The sequence below is a fragment of the Periplaneta americana genome, chromosome 15, assembly GCF_040183065.1.
Source record: "Periplaneta americana isolate PAMFEO1 chromosome 15, P.americana_PAMFEO1_priV1, whole genome shotgun sequence".
Classification (NCBI taxonomy): Eukaryota; Metazoa; Arthropoda; class Insecta; order Blattodea; family Blattidae; genus Periplaneta; species Periplaneta americana.
Genome location: NC_091131.1, coordinates 176,189,552 through 176,205,161, shown reverse-complemented (window position 1 = coordinate 176,205,161; position 15,610 = coordinate 176,189,552). Strand labels below are relative to the sequence as shown.

The 15,610-nt window shown below is 35.0% G+C and overlaps 1 long non-coding RNA gene across 3 annotated transcripts in view; it reads right to left on the bottom strand.

Annotated features, from left to right (window-relative positions):
* Nucleotides 1-15,610, bottom strand: part of LOC138715554 (uncharacterized) — a 93,231-nt gene that overhangs the window by 62,492 nt on the left and 15,129 nt on the right. For 2 of the 3 annotated variants that reach the window (XR_011336441.1, XR_011336440.1), the window contains exons 3-4: nt 12,986-13,163; nt 648-780 (exon numbers count right to left, since the gene is read on the bottom strand). This is a non-coding gene — a long non-coding RNA (uncharacterized lncRNA). The remainder of the gene's footprint in view (nt 1-647; nt 781-12,985; nt 13,164-15,610) is intronic. The other variant, XR_011336442.1, reaches the window with a different exon arrangement.

Below are 15,610 nucleotides of genomic sequence, written 5' to 3'. Positions count from 1 at the left end.
AACATATCTAAATTCGTGCAGTGCAACTCAAAATTATTGAATCGTGCATAAATGAATGCACAAGAATTTCGCAATATTTAATCGAAATAAAGGCAGGTATTACACATACGAACAACGTAATTTTCACACCAAAAATAATATTACACCTTAACTCACAAGGAATTATGTCTGAAGTGTCTCCTAATCATTGTTTTAAATTTTATTAATGCAATTACACTACATTTTAGGGAAATATATGTTACTCTTTATGCATTCCAACTAATTTATATGGTTGAAACGCCGCCCTTCGTGATTGGGTTAAGCAAGTCACATGGTCTGCCTTACGGCCTGCATTAGATCACGATGGCAGTGACACAGTCTATTGCTCCTAGTACTCACAGCACTCCAAGCGGCTAGCAACTATCGTGAGAAATGCAAAAAATCACCCCAAGCTTCGTGACTGCATATAGTAGACTGTGACCGTATTCCGAAACAAATAATGGAATACAAGCCAAAGGGAAGAAGAAGTTTAGGCCGTCCAAGGAAACGCTGGATAGACCAGCAAATAGGGGTGTAACAGGCAATAAGCATAAATACTTGAAGATAAGAAGAAGTTAAAAGAAAAATAATGCCATTTCATAAATATCCGCTCCTTAAAAATAACATACCTTTCACTGTCTCTTCTCCAGTGAACTAGCCTAGATTCCCTACCAGGAAGTGTCCACAAGACATCCACTGCAGGAAGATGGAGATGCCAACAAAACCTGTGATTATGACAGTGATCTCCTTCAGCTTCACCACCTGCAACGATAGACAAAGCCAAAAATAACATACCATAGTGTAGCAGGCCTACGACTTTGTGACTGTACTTCATTTACGAAGATGTATTGCTATTATGCCAGGGGAAATAGGAGTGTCATGAAAAAAGCATTTCTATAACAAATTGGTCTTGGATGTGCCTTGCTGTCCTGATTTGTACAGAAATATTTGTTTCTACAACTATCATATTAAGAATTATTTTTATATCTGTCTGACGACTTACAACTTTACATTCATTCCCGAATTTGTACAATCAATGACTCTTTGATCAGAATTAATGAAGATCTAGCATCTGTAGCTCAATGGGCGCAAAAATTTGGACTTAGACTAAACCCAGACAAATCACAAGCTATAATAATGGGCCACCAACGAGCATTAAACAAAATAGATCTAGCCACTGTATCAAATACAAAAATAAATAATACTACAATTACATATAGTAAGACAGTAAAAAATTTAGGGGTATATTTAGATTCAAATTTAAATTTTCAAAGTCAAGTGACCTACATATGTAAGAAAAATTTTTCCATAATTCATTCCCTCAAACACTTAACCAATGTTTTACCTCTCAGCCTTAAAAAGAACCTGATCCAAACTTTAGTGATGCCCCACTTCGATTATTGCGATTCTTTATTCACGAACCTAAATACTGATCTTGCCCATAGACTACAGCGTGTTCACAATATCTGCGTTCGTTTCGTTTGTAACATTAGAAAATTCGATCATGTAACACCGTCACTAGAATTGTTGTCTTGGAGTCCACTTAAAGAAAGAAGATTCTTCAACTCTCTCTTATTACTATTTAAAATCATCCACACCTCCACACCCTCTTACCTAGCATCTCGTTTTGTTTACCTTTCACTACCTCGAACCCGGAACATCTACCTTCTCTCTATTCCTCTGCACAGAACATCCTTCTACTCATCATCTTTCAGCATATCTATTCCACGCCTCTGGAATTCTCTCCCTGTCCACGTCAGAGACTGTCGGACAATATCAAAATTCAAATTTAAATTAAAAAATCATATTCTAGTTCGTGGAATTGTTTGTTGAACACATGTCAGGTTGCGCAACTTCACCTTAACCCATGACATATAGTAAATATTGTAACTATGCTGTTGTAAAATTGAAAATTAATATGTAATGTATTTATTATTATTATTATTATTATTATTATTATTATTATTATTATTATTATTGTCAGTTATCAATATCATCATTGCTATCTCTGTTTTCTTTCTTTTCGTTGTATTAGCTCGATGAGAGCACTATAATGTACTTTTGACTCTGTTGACCCTCTATAGGGCTTTAACTTAAGTTGTATCATTTTCATCAGTGTTTGTATTTCTTTTTTGTATTTATATGTGCTATCTGGTAGGATGGAAGAGAAGGCCTTATGGCCTTAATCCTGTCAGATTAAATAAATTATTATAATTATAATAAATTATTATATCTGTGAGTCACATATTTTACCATTTATTAAAAAAACCATTATGCGAGGCAAAATCTGTCCCAAAATACTTTTTATGAAAGCCTGATTGCTCAAGTACAGAATAATGTTGTTGTTCTAGTAAGTGAACTTAATAATTTGTCAATTGTATATATGAAATTTTCTACATTCTTTACTGCACGAGATTTCCTCAAAAAAAAAAAAAAATGTCAAACATAACTATTACAGACATTTCAACTCTAATTCGTTGTCTCTTATCTGGCAGTATATAATTTTAGAACATAAACAGACTAATCATTCTTTTTAGCTTATTTAGTCTAGTTCAGTCTTCTTGGCTGATGTTATACCACCAGCATTCCATTGTAAGATGTTTAGTTGATTCTGTACCTACCATTAAAGTAGTCCCCGCCTGGAGATCCGATAATGGAGGACTATTTTACCTCCGGATAATTTTACCTTAATGGTACTCATTTCATATAGGAGTGAAAATGGCAAGTTGTAGCCGATTTAAGTGAACGCCATATTTTAACGTTTTGGTGGCTACTTCATTCACACACAACCCCCAGAATATCTGAAGGACCACACCTGTTGTTGGTCGACGGGTCCATTGGACCTAGCTGGGAGATCTTGTTCATCACCAGCTTTCCCTTCTTAAGCCACTGGAGGACGATTTTAGTGCCATAGCAGGTCAGCACTAGGAACAGCAAAGTAGAAAGAGGAGGAAGGAAAGGGAAATGAACCCCTAGGCCTCGAATGCTCTAATGCCGTCACGGTCAAAGAAAGTAAGAGTTCAGTCAGAGGACTGGATAGGAAAGGGTAAAGAGGGAATTAGGTATTGAATAGAGGAAAATTATACCAAAATCAGTCATTAACTCATCAAGCTGATCAGTGCTAATTCATGAGTAGCCCCTTCCTTCTCTCTGTTAATTCCCGATTTACCACGAAACTCGTCTGTAGCTGCATTTAGATTGGCAACAGGCTATGATTGTTTGGCCAAACACCTGCATAGAATTGAAATATATCAGTCCCCTAACTGCCCATTGTGCAACTCAAACCAAGAAATGGATTCGGAACACCTCAAAATCTGTGCTTCATGATAATATCTTTGAAAAATATTGGAGTGCAAGAGGTCAAATGACTTTATTGTCAAAACACCTGGCATTAGAAAACAACAACTTATTTAATCTGCTTTATTTTATTTTTAAACAATATTCTTGCAAAAAAAAAAAAAGAATAAAACATGTAGACAAAGTATTTGCCACTACATGGTAATAATTTATACCGTTAACATTACTAAAGGTAATTTTTATTCAGAACAATGATAACATGCATTCAATTACGAATCACTCACTTGTCTACAAGCTCATTAATACTGCATTATTTTAAATATCCTCATAAAAAATAAATATTGAACTAGAATGTTCATCTAAAGAACCTAGTTATATGAGTGTTCATGATGTTCATGGTTATATTGGAACGAGAACGAATTTATAAACTCCCAATTATAGATTGACCAAGACACAGAATAGCACAAATTTTGCCGGCCTCTATCGTCCATATGCCTGGGGACAGAGAGTTTCCCTTTACGCTGCAGACAGAGTTCGAAGAGCTCTATTCACTGAACTTATCAGCTTTGTTCTCACTATATATATGGCAGAGTTATGGTGGCGAGAATGGAGCAAATCCATTGCACTTTTTTATAGACTTAGTTTTTTAGTACCTAAAATATTTCAGTCTCTAATCTCTGGAAATAATGGCCATATCGAGGAACAGGATGCGGTCTTGTATTCCCACTTGACTTGCTTCGGTTACGATAGCATGAAAATATGAATCTCGACCACAAGCTGATGAAAATAATAATAATAATAATAATAATAATAATAATAATAATAATAATAATAATAATAATAATAATAACAATAACAATAATAATAATAATAATAATAGCAATAATAATAATAATAATAATAATAATAATAATAATGGTTTATTTTAACTGGCAGAGTTAAGGCCTTCCACTCAACCAAGAAAACTACTACATTGCTATGAATATACCCATAATTACTACAATACAATTCAATACAGTACAATACAATACAATTCAAAGCAATACAATACTACAATACAAGACAATATAGTTATATACAATAGAAGTAATTTAATACACGACGCTGGTACAGATGTTCGACCGCGTAACGTAGCTTAAGGAAGACTCAGTCAGCGTCGTGGTACCACCACTGAAGATGGAGGAGCATTCCTCCGAAACATGTCTGGTTTTAACCAATTTTATTAATTTTATTCAGTCATTAAAAAGTGTTCATATAACTGTATTAAATTACTTCTGTTGTATATAACTATCTCACTCATGAACACCTAACTTATGTAATTTAAACAAGACAATATACATAATTAATATAATACAATGGCAATTCTTTTTATCTTCACAACACCAATAAAATAATTATGTAATAATAATAATAATAATAATAATAATAATAATAATAATAATAATAATAGTCATACCTAAATTAAATTAAATTATTAAACTCGATCGCAATTGATTCGGTCATTGCAAAAAGGTCATGAGTCAACTTTTTTACGAAAATGAGTTATGCATTGAACATTGAGATGTAGGGGTAGCCTGACCAGTCTATGTAAGAAGATCATGAATATACTTTCAAACAGTGCTGAAATCGATGCTTGAAATTTCCACTTCTTGCAGAAAGGTCACGAGTCTTTGACTTGTGACCTTTTTGCAATGACTGACTTTAAATCTGTAGTCTATATTCAAAATGTTCATTCGCGGGAATTAACCCATTATATCCCGAAATAAAATATTTATGAATTTTTGTACTAAATTTGAGTTCTAGTATGCCTTTAGATCACTTATCACATATAATGTTTTTATTTTGAGAATAATGTATGTTACATGTGTTTTTTTGAGCCGTATGAAAAATCATACGCTGGGCATTGGTGTGTAGTACAAATAAATTTTCTGTTCATATGAGTAAACATTGCTACACGTGATGTTTTATGTGTTTTACACTACATATGTACTAATAACAATAATAAGTGATACATTTTGTAAACAATGGCACTTTTTCGTGTTAGCAAATATATTGTTATCGCAAATGGTATTGCAGGAAACTGTTCTTTGCATGTAAACCAACATTACATCTCACAAATCGAAACTTAGAACACTTTCCACACTTCTTTTGATTTTTACTCCCTCGAGAACATTTTCCTAGTCCCAGGACATTGTCATTGCCTATGTTGGTAGCTACAGTAACCACACTGTTGCCATGCCACTTGATAAGTGTTATCCAATTTCTGTCATCTTGCAGTGCGTGGTATGAACCTCTGGGATCTCTCTTCATATCGTGTAATGGAGCTTTCTCCGCTCGATCATTACGTGTAGTTCCTATGCAGTTGATACCATTTTCTGACAAGGTTTTGAGAAGAGGAAGAGAATTGAAGTACCTGTCAATATAAACTGTACATTTCTGAGGAAGGAATTCAATATATTATAGTCTTTCGGTAATAGCAGTTCCAAGTGTTTTGCCTTCTTCTCTATCACTTGCACCAGTATAGGGTTGAAAACTAACGAGGTAACCCGTAGATGAACAAGATACCAACTTGTATCCATACCGAATGGACTTTCCACGAATAAATTGTTTCATGGAGTGATGCCCATAGTATGGTTCCATAGGTCCGTCCAGAGAGAATTTAATCCCTAGTGAGACAATGAAGCTTCCAAATTTATCATTGAGATGTGTAAATAAGTGGCCGGATCTTATATATTTCGTCTTCTGGTATTGTTACCATTCAAGTGAAAACATCTATGTATCTGATTGAAGGAATTTCTTTACATTGCGTTGCTCGCAAGAGCATTGTTGGTGTCAGGTCGTCTCTACCAGTAGGTACATACGACGATGCATAATTTTCAGTATCCAGATAAAAGCAAAATTGCTTTGTATTTGTATACATCTTCTGAGGGCAACTGGATCATGAAACTCTTTCTTCATGCATATTTTACACTTTCTCTAACAATGTGTTCAACAATTGCATCAATTATATGTCTGATTATATCAATAGATGCGGCCTTATTGTGTAAACTACTTATATACAGTATGTAGGAATGGAATCAGGTATTTTTGCAATACTATTATTAGAATCCAAATTTTTTTCAGTATATTTTCTCTGAACTTCATCTATTTTTACTTTCTTAGGTCTTTTGTGTACACTACTTTTGGTTTTTGTTCCTTATGTTTCGTTATGACCTGAAAGTGAATCTTCTTTATCTGTACAAAGTTTCAGTACCTTGGAAAAATTATCAAATACAGATTGCACCTCCATTTCCTGACTCAGAACACCTCCCCATAAATCTAGAAAATGTGCTTCCTCCCCTCCTGGTCATTTCTAGATTCATCTTGGTCGCTATCTATACAATCACATGGTGGTACAAGAACCAATTACTCTGAGGTACTTTTCTTATGTCTTGCGCTACTTCATCATTCCCATCCAAATTCTTCTAATACACTAAATATCTCTTCACTGGTGTCCACACCTGTGGAATAGCGGTTAGCACGTCTAGCAGTGAAACCAGGTGACCTGGGTTCGATTCCCAGTCAGGGCAAGTTACCTGGTTGAGGATTTGTCCGGGGTTTTCCCTCAACCCAATATGAGCAAATGCTGGGTAACTTTCGGTGCTGGATCCCGGACTCATTTCACTGGCATTATCACCTTCATCTCATTCAGACGCTAAATAACCGGAGATGTTGATAAAGCGTCGTAAAATAACCCAATAAAATTAAAATAATATCTTCACTGGTTTCCAGAACCCTAAAACAATACGAAACTCGTTACTTCCCAACGTATGATTTATCATACACAACAATTCAACTTGTCCTACTACAATAATGTAATGGAGCTATCTGTCAATAGGGATTATAGAAGCAATAAAGATCATTCTTTATATTATTACATAAGAAAGCAAGAAAATTGTAGTATTATATAAAATAAAGCCAAAATTGTTTACCTTGGTGCGTTTTTGCTTCCATTGATTGACATCTTGATATTGTCTACTGTACTAAAGGACAAAAGACAGTTTCACAAAAGGTGAAACTTTCTGTGTGGTAAATTCAAACATTTTTGTATAATAATAACAGATAAAACCCTCATAACAAACAATATTTACATTGTTAATTGAATAAACAAAATTACGTATTTCTCGTATGATATTTCATACGTTGGGATATAATGGGTTAATAGTGTTTCCTGTATCCTTTTAATTTCAACTTTAATACTCATATCTGAAGGTAAGATTTTGTTATGGATAGATGTCAGAATCCGATTCTTCAAGTTTTACCAGCTAAAATACGCAGTTCCCATCTTGCAGTCTGTCAAGCAAGCTGCAATAGCAGAATTGAGGGTTCACCGTAGAAAGTCAGAAAAATTGTATGCCAATATTAATAAAATTTCTGAACTTATTCTAAAAGGGAATAATGTTTGTGGATTGACCTTTGATTTTATGCAAAATTTGCCGCTGCCAGATATTCCTACATAGAACATTTTTATGTATATCATGAAGAAGAAGCACACAAAGGTGAAAATGACGTATGTTCATTTTTGTTTCATTACATCCAGAAGCATATTCCACAGAATAAAATATTGGAGTGCAAGAGGTCAAATGACTTTATTGTCAAACGCCTGGCATTAGAAAACAACAACAACATATTCCACAGAATATAACTGAGCTGCATCTATTATCGTCTGACAGGTGCACCGGTCAAAATAAAAACACAATGATCCGCTTTTGTTTATCCACTGTAACAACAAAGTGATTACAAATTATATAACGTTACTCTTTCCAATAAGAGGTCACAGCTTCCTACCAAACGACAGGGATTCTGGGACTGTAAAGAAACTGATAAAAAGTTATATGTTATGATTAAAAAGGTGTCTGTAAGTTCTCAGGAGAAACCACTGATGCTGTGCCTGTACTGGACTTAAGCTATGTTGGTCTATTTATTACAAGAAGACTTTTCTCTCTGATCAAGTATGGGAAAAATTCCCAAGATACATAAAATGTATTTTTCTCCTTCTAAGTGGATGGCGTTTGAATACAACTCAAGCTGCCCTGGTCAAGTAAAAAGTTAACAGTTCATCGATGGTGCCGGCAAAGAGAAATTCAATCTCTTTCACAGTTACAACAAGAATCCTGTACTTCCTACAGAGTTGGCTTACCCATTAAAACAGATGCCTATCAATGAAAAAAAAAATGGGAACATTCTTAACGTGAAGAAGTACATATATTCCAACTGAGTATACGGAGTTTTACGATCAACTTCAGAAAAGGCGAAGACAAGGAGGAAAAGAAGTTGAAAATGATCAGAAGGACTAAAAACAAACAAACAAACAAACAAACAAACAAACAAACAAACAACTACTTTCTCAATCTATCTTCTATCCAAAGTGTGTAGATTTTCATTAGAGTTCATTCTTGTTCTAAATAAAATACAGCTATACAGGGTGATTCACGAGAATTTACCGTCCTTTACGGAGCTTATTTCCGAAGACATTCTAAGCAAAAAATATCATATAAACATGGGTCCTATTCTCAATATTTACAGATTTACATTTCGTTATTGGAACGCATTTCTGTGAAGGAGTGATCTTGGTCAGCATGCAGTCAGCAGCCAGCGCGAGCGCTACGGAAATCAAAGATAGCCGTATGCAGTTACATAGCATGACGAGTGCCGTTTACAAGTGTGCGGCGACATTTTTTAAAATGTGCTGCAAACTCTTCAAGACTGTAAATTAGGATGCAAAATTGAATTGCAAATAATTAAGTCGGTGGAAATGGTGTGATTTGTAATAACTGCTGTGATAAGTGCGTTAGAATTATGTAATTTTTTAGTTTAAAATAGAAAAAGATGTCTGTACGAAGCAACTAAGGACTTCACAGCACATTTTTAGCTTCATAAAACTTACGATGAAAGAGTAATGGAACGGAGAAAAATTCTCTCCGGCGCCGGGATTTGAACCCGGGTTTTCAGCTCTACGTGCTGATGCTTTATCCACTAAGCCACACCGGATATCCATCCCGGCGTCGGACAGAATCGTCTCAGATTAAGTTCCAACTCTTGGGTTCCCTCTAGTGGCCGCCCTCTGCACTACGTCATAGATGTCTATGAACATAGGACTGAAGTCCACACATGTGCTGAGGTGTACTCGTTATGAGTGACTAGTTGGCCGGGATCCGACGGAATAAGTGCCGTCTTAAATCACGAAGTGATTTACGCATATCATATATATTTTAATATTTAATATTTGCATGGAAATATCATATGTACTTCGGTACATTAAAAAAAAAAAAAAAAAAAAATCATAAAACTTGCCAATTAAAGAACTGCTACTTCTGAATGGTTCATTCTCTATTTGTATTATTCTTTTACCTTCAAACTAAAGAAAAAACATATTTTACAAACAAATTTAAATTAGTGTAACTCTGAAAATATTGAGAATAGGAACTATGATTATATTACATTTTTTTTTGTTCAAAATGTCTTCAGAAATAACCTCTGTAAAGGACAGTAAATCCTTGTGAATCACCCTGTATAATATGAAAATAGTACACATAAGTGTTCTCATTCATTGCAATTAGTGCATTAAACAATTTATGTGATTAGAACATTATTTATTAAAAATATATTTTATTTATTGGTAAAATGTGAACGTTCATTGCAAAAAGGTCATGAGTCATTGATTTTGAAAATGTGTTTTATGCCAAACAAAAAATGTTAAATGAAAAATATATAATGCAATATTTTCCTCGAAAATGTTTTAATCATAGACAGTCGTATGAGAATTAAAAATTAGGTAGTTTACGCTGTAGGTAGTTTTTTCTTTCTCCTGTAAAATTTCAGTTTCTTGACTCATGACCTTTTTGAAATGACTGATTCAATTATAACTTAAATTTGAATGCGCCCATAAGAAATCATTTAGCCTTTTCTTGAAAGTGGTTATTGTCTGGCAGCCCCTAATCTTCTGAGGTAGAAAATTCCATTCACAGGGGACTGAAACAGTAAAAGAGGATTAATAGTGGGATGTTCTATAGGATTTGGCTCTCCTGTGACCTGGTGTTTAGATTGTGATTGGAGGATAAGTAGTTAAACCGGGAACAAAGATAATTTTGAATAGAAGTGTGGAGAACTCGAAACAGAAGAGACAGCGAATGAAGTGTTCTATGGTTACTAAGTTGCAGCCTAGATCATATATGTAACAGATAACTCCTCGCTACGTTAAAATCGGCAGCACTTTGAAGAGAACAACCGCCAGGATCGCCACCCGTCCGCCGTAAACGAACACGAGATGGCAGCACAGTCGCTAATGCAATTCAAGTGAGTATTAAGACGTGACTCCTTATGTAACAACTAGATGGCAGCGTAGTAAACCTGACAAAAGTTGTTAACCTCAAAGCCTATAACCCCGACATATCTGTTACATATATGATCTAGGGTTGCAGCCAGGATAAAGATTTGAACGAGGGTGTAATATGGTCAAATTTGTGAGCATTGCTGATGAATCTAACACACATATTGTGCACACGCTGCAGCTTGTTCGAAAGGTCAGTTGTCAAGTCTGTAAGTATTATGTCGCAATAGTCAAACAGTGGTAGCACAAGGGTTTGCATTAAAGTCTGTTTTAATTCTGGTGGGAGGAAGTTTCTGAATGGGTTAAGAGAATGCATGGTATAGCACACTCTCTTGGATATTTCCTTTATTTGGGATTCCCAATTTTAATTTTCGTCCAAGAAAATGCCAAGGTTTCTGACGACAGAATGGCACGGACTAGTGGCGTTATTTACCGTAATAATTGGGATATGTCTGTTGTTCATTGTGTCCAGTAGTCTCTTATGTCCAATTATTACAGCTTGTGACTTACTAGCATTTAACCTAAGTCCGAACTCATTTGCCCATGAAGAAACTTGATTCAAGTCATGATTAAAAAAGAATACCAAGGCTATTCCATGCCGCCAACATTCTCACTGCCATAACTCTGCTGTATGTGTAATGACAACAAAGGCGATAAGTGTGGCAAATAGAGCTCCCTGAACTCTATCTGTAGAGTAAAGGAGAACCCTCTGTCCCCTGGCATATGGATGGTAGAGGCCGGAAAAAATTAAAAAATTGGTCATTTTGACTTTCCAAAACATAGTTTTCTCTACACAAGCAGAACGAAGGGGCTCAGAGACCCCCCTTTTCACTGTAGCATTCCTGCATGTTTACTAATAATCACCAATAAAGTCGAGCAAATCCAGTGCACTTGTTTGTAGACTTGTTCACTTCAGCTAAGTGTGAGAATTCCTCTTGGCTCTGAATGTTATTTGATGTAAGCTACATATCGATTTTAGAAATGTCAGATTTCTTCAAAATTTTAGCAAATAATGTTGTTTTTGTGTCATCTGGAATCTCCTTTGTTGTAGTTTTTTAAAAATATATAATTTTTACTCATTATCTAAATAATTTTATAATTATTTGGACACATATAATAGTAATAAGCGCACTATACTTTGTACACCTTACACCATCTTCAGTAGGGTAAAGTCGGATGAATTGGGTCAGAAAAGAGAAATCTCTTAATTATAAAACACATGTTCATACCAACGTTGTTTATTGTACGCAGTTACAAACTATGCACTTTAACCTGTACGTATCACTAGTTAAGATTGCACAAATACTATTTAGAGTCTTTTAAACTGCATTTTAGTAAAGCTCTGCATGACCCTATTCGCCTTTCTCTAGTTGGATGAATCGGGTCAAAGTAGTGGTTGGATAGGGTCAGTTGAAAAGTACACATATCACTTAAGAACAACGCATCTTCAATGAACAAATTTCTTCCTTCCCTCTGCCCCAACACATTTCTCTTGATACCATTCCCTTCCTTTTCCTTGGCACTGAATCCAGTCACCAAGACGAACAGATAAAGCATCACTGTATTTGATCTTGCATAGTCCACATGATCTATTATTATCTTCTTCTTCGCTGGATTCTGATTACTCACATGGTGATGACAATGATGTGGTTAATTCTGGATTCTGTTGTTGGTGTTTCCTTTTGCAAAACTCTGGTTCACATCAGGAACTTTTCCTCGTTGATCCACCCTGATATTGTCATTGTTGCTAGAGACCCAGTCGACAAACATCTCCGAATTCAGGTAGATGCTTCTTACTTTAAAAATGACCATAGGAGGAATAAAGTTTCCTATGGCATTAGTGCAAGCTAAGATGGTGACAAGCCCTTATTTTTCTACACATGTCTGGGCATATACGTTCTGCTTCCTTTCTCGGTGAATACCTTCCTTGTTGATTTGTTGTTTAATGGGAAACCAGATTCATCCGCATTCTAATCATCTGCAGTTTGTCCATCAAGTCAAATTCTTCATTGGTCTTCCTCAAAAATGAAAAATAGTCCATCACATCTTCTTTATTAAGATCACTGCAACAAGCTGAAGAAAGTCCTTCCGCTTTTCTCAAAGAAATTTCTTTCCATGAATTTTATTAGCCATGCTTTACCAGCCATTTGCTTTGCTTCAGTGAAGTTATGCTTTACTTTATTGGATTCATAGGCAGCTTTACGCACATCGTTTGAGTCCAATGGAAAAAAACAAGCAGAGAGTCTCAATATTCTAGAAACAAATTCTTTTTCCTGGCTTTATTAAATACAGTTTGCCCACCCTTCAATTTTTCTGAAAGATCTTTCCCACTTTAGAGTCTTCTCTGATGGCAGAAATGAGGAACTCCAAATAATTCCTCTGCATGGCGCTGACTTCTACCTTCCTGGAAAGCTTTAATCACTTTCTTCATATCGTCCTCTGTCCACAAAGTAGTCGTTTTTCTTTCACACCTCCCCATCTGTAATCATAACACAATCCATAAACTAAAATGTAAAAAAAATGAGTACAGAAAATTTTGACCCGTTTCACTGTTTTTAGTGACCCTATTCGCCCAAAACGCAACATTTCATTTTAGAGGGTTGGTTCTAATGCAAGAGGACAATACAGCGCTGGCAATGCCATAGCCTTACTTCAAACACATGCATGTATTATGTTACAAATGCGCAATAAATTACAAAACGAATTGCATCACTTACTTGAATATCATTTCAATAGTATTTTAAAAGTAAAATATTTTCATGCCTTATCTCAAAAAGCACAATCTTCAACTAATAATAACACAACAACGAACATGACTTCCGATGCCTTGCTGTTTTCAACTTGTAGATGAAGTTCTCATGGTTGACGCTAAATGGTAGAACTTCCTTATGTACCGTACTTGTTATTTGGTGATAAGGAGGAAATTTCTAAAAATGACCGATTTGGTTACTGACCCGATTCATCCGACTTTACCCTATCTGTTTTCTATTTCACATTTTCTGACATTTATTATTCTTCCAACGGACAAAATGTAGACTTCAAATTGGGCAAAAGACTTCATTGAGATACCAAGCTCAAAACTGTGGCTATGTTGCAAACTAAAATTATTATTTTGAATTGATTATAATTATATAATTCCATGAATATGCAGATATATTCTAATGTGGGATATGTTTTGAATCTTTGAAGATAAATAATTATATGTAAAATTGTCCGTATGTAGAGGATGATTTTCTCAACAGAAGTTTTCCAGTAGGTCAATTAGTAATGGAATGAAGTCTGTTCAAAATGTTATTCATAAAAAAAATTATGTTTGTGGTTGCAAATTCTACTTTCAAATTTGAATAATAAAAATTGCTTAGTTTACTCCAAAGAATCATGTCAGCAAAGTTATAAAGACATTGAGCAAAAAGTATGGACTCTCTTCCTTTTTTTTTTTTTTTTTTTTTTTTTTTCTCCAAATCAGTCGAGTTTTGAGTAGGTCAATTTCTAATGGAATGGAGTCTACACAAAATGTTATTCATAAAAAAAAAAAAAAAAAAGAAATGTTTGTGCTTTCAAATTCTTCGTGCCATAAGCTCTGTCATCCATATGTCTATAGTGAATGAGTTCGTTATGATAGGTAGTTTTCACTGCAACTGCAGAGTCTGAATCACATGTAACGTACTTTCTGTTCCATTTGGAATCATTGCAATGTACTGTTAACCTTTGTTTACCAGGAGTGGTTGATATTAATGTATGCCACTGACATTGCAGGTTATGCAGTAATGAGGGCTTGTTGACAGAGTTTCGTCACAGTCCATAGTACCACAGTCTAGTATATACAGTCACGAAGCTTGAGTTGTGAGGGTGCTAGGAACAATAGACTGTGCCGGTACTATTTCGCATTGTCTGTAATGAGGTGATAGTAGCAATCCTAGTGGTTAGCAACTATCTATGGATGCATATTTACTACGTGACTGTGTATACTAGACTGTGGTTTCGTGTTGATAGTCTTGATAGTTAATAAGAAAGAATTGGGAACAAGTGCAATGAATAATAAAATGGACGAATCTTGGAAAGTTTGGTGGAGGTCTTTCCTCCTAAATGAATGGATAGTGATAAATTGTACAGAGATATTGCAGAATTTTGTTGAATAGCAGGAAGTGAATGGTAATTATTTATGAGAGACATATCAGTTTACCTTATTAGCTTGCATTGCCACTCATTTCTCAAGGGCTTCCACCGTATATAGTCCATACTACAGAACGTCCATATGATAAAATCTCCATAAGGTCAAAATGTCCATATGGTGAAAATGTCCAGGTCAAACGTCCATAATGTCCAAGTTCAAAGGCTAATTCTGCTTGAATAGAACACAATAAATTTTATTCCATAACACGTACAAATAAGTATTATTATTCATCGGGAACTAGAGCCCCACTTTTAAGATGGTAACCAATACTTTTAAGGTAGCTATATGAGAATTTCTCCATTTTATTTGTGCCTGTTGTAGTTTCTCACAATCTGGAGAATTTGTCTTTGATTCGTCATATACATTTTATTCACCGGCTCTTTAATTTGTGTATGCCCCCCTCTTTCTTGCAATATTTGTCTCCAAATTTCATTTCCTTCACGCTTTATACACTGTATAAATCGGCACTATGTAAATGCTTATCTGTGGCATCCCACAAAACCCAAATGTTATGCAGGTTGCTGTTAGTTATCATTGCAGCATTACAAATTTTCTTTCTCTGCATCGCCAATATATTTTTGTCCTATCTCTATTAAAGTCATAACGTTGGTACAGGTACCCACGAAAAGAAAGTGGCGGCTTACCCTTCTGTGATGGCACTAACTGACGATTTCGTTCCATCTTCAAACATTTCAGTTTGTACTGTACTTGAAAATTTTTACATAGATTATTATAACTACCTTGAACAATGG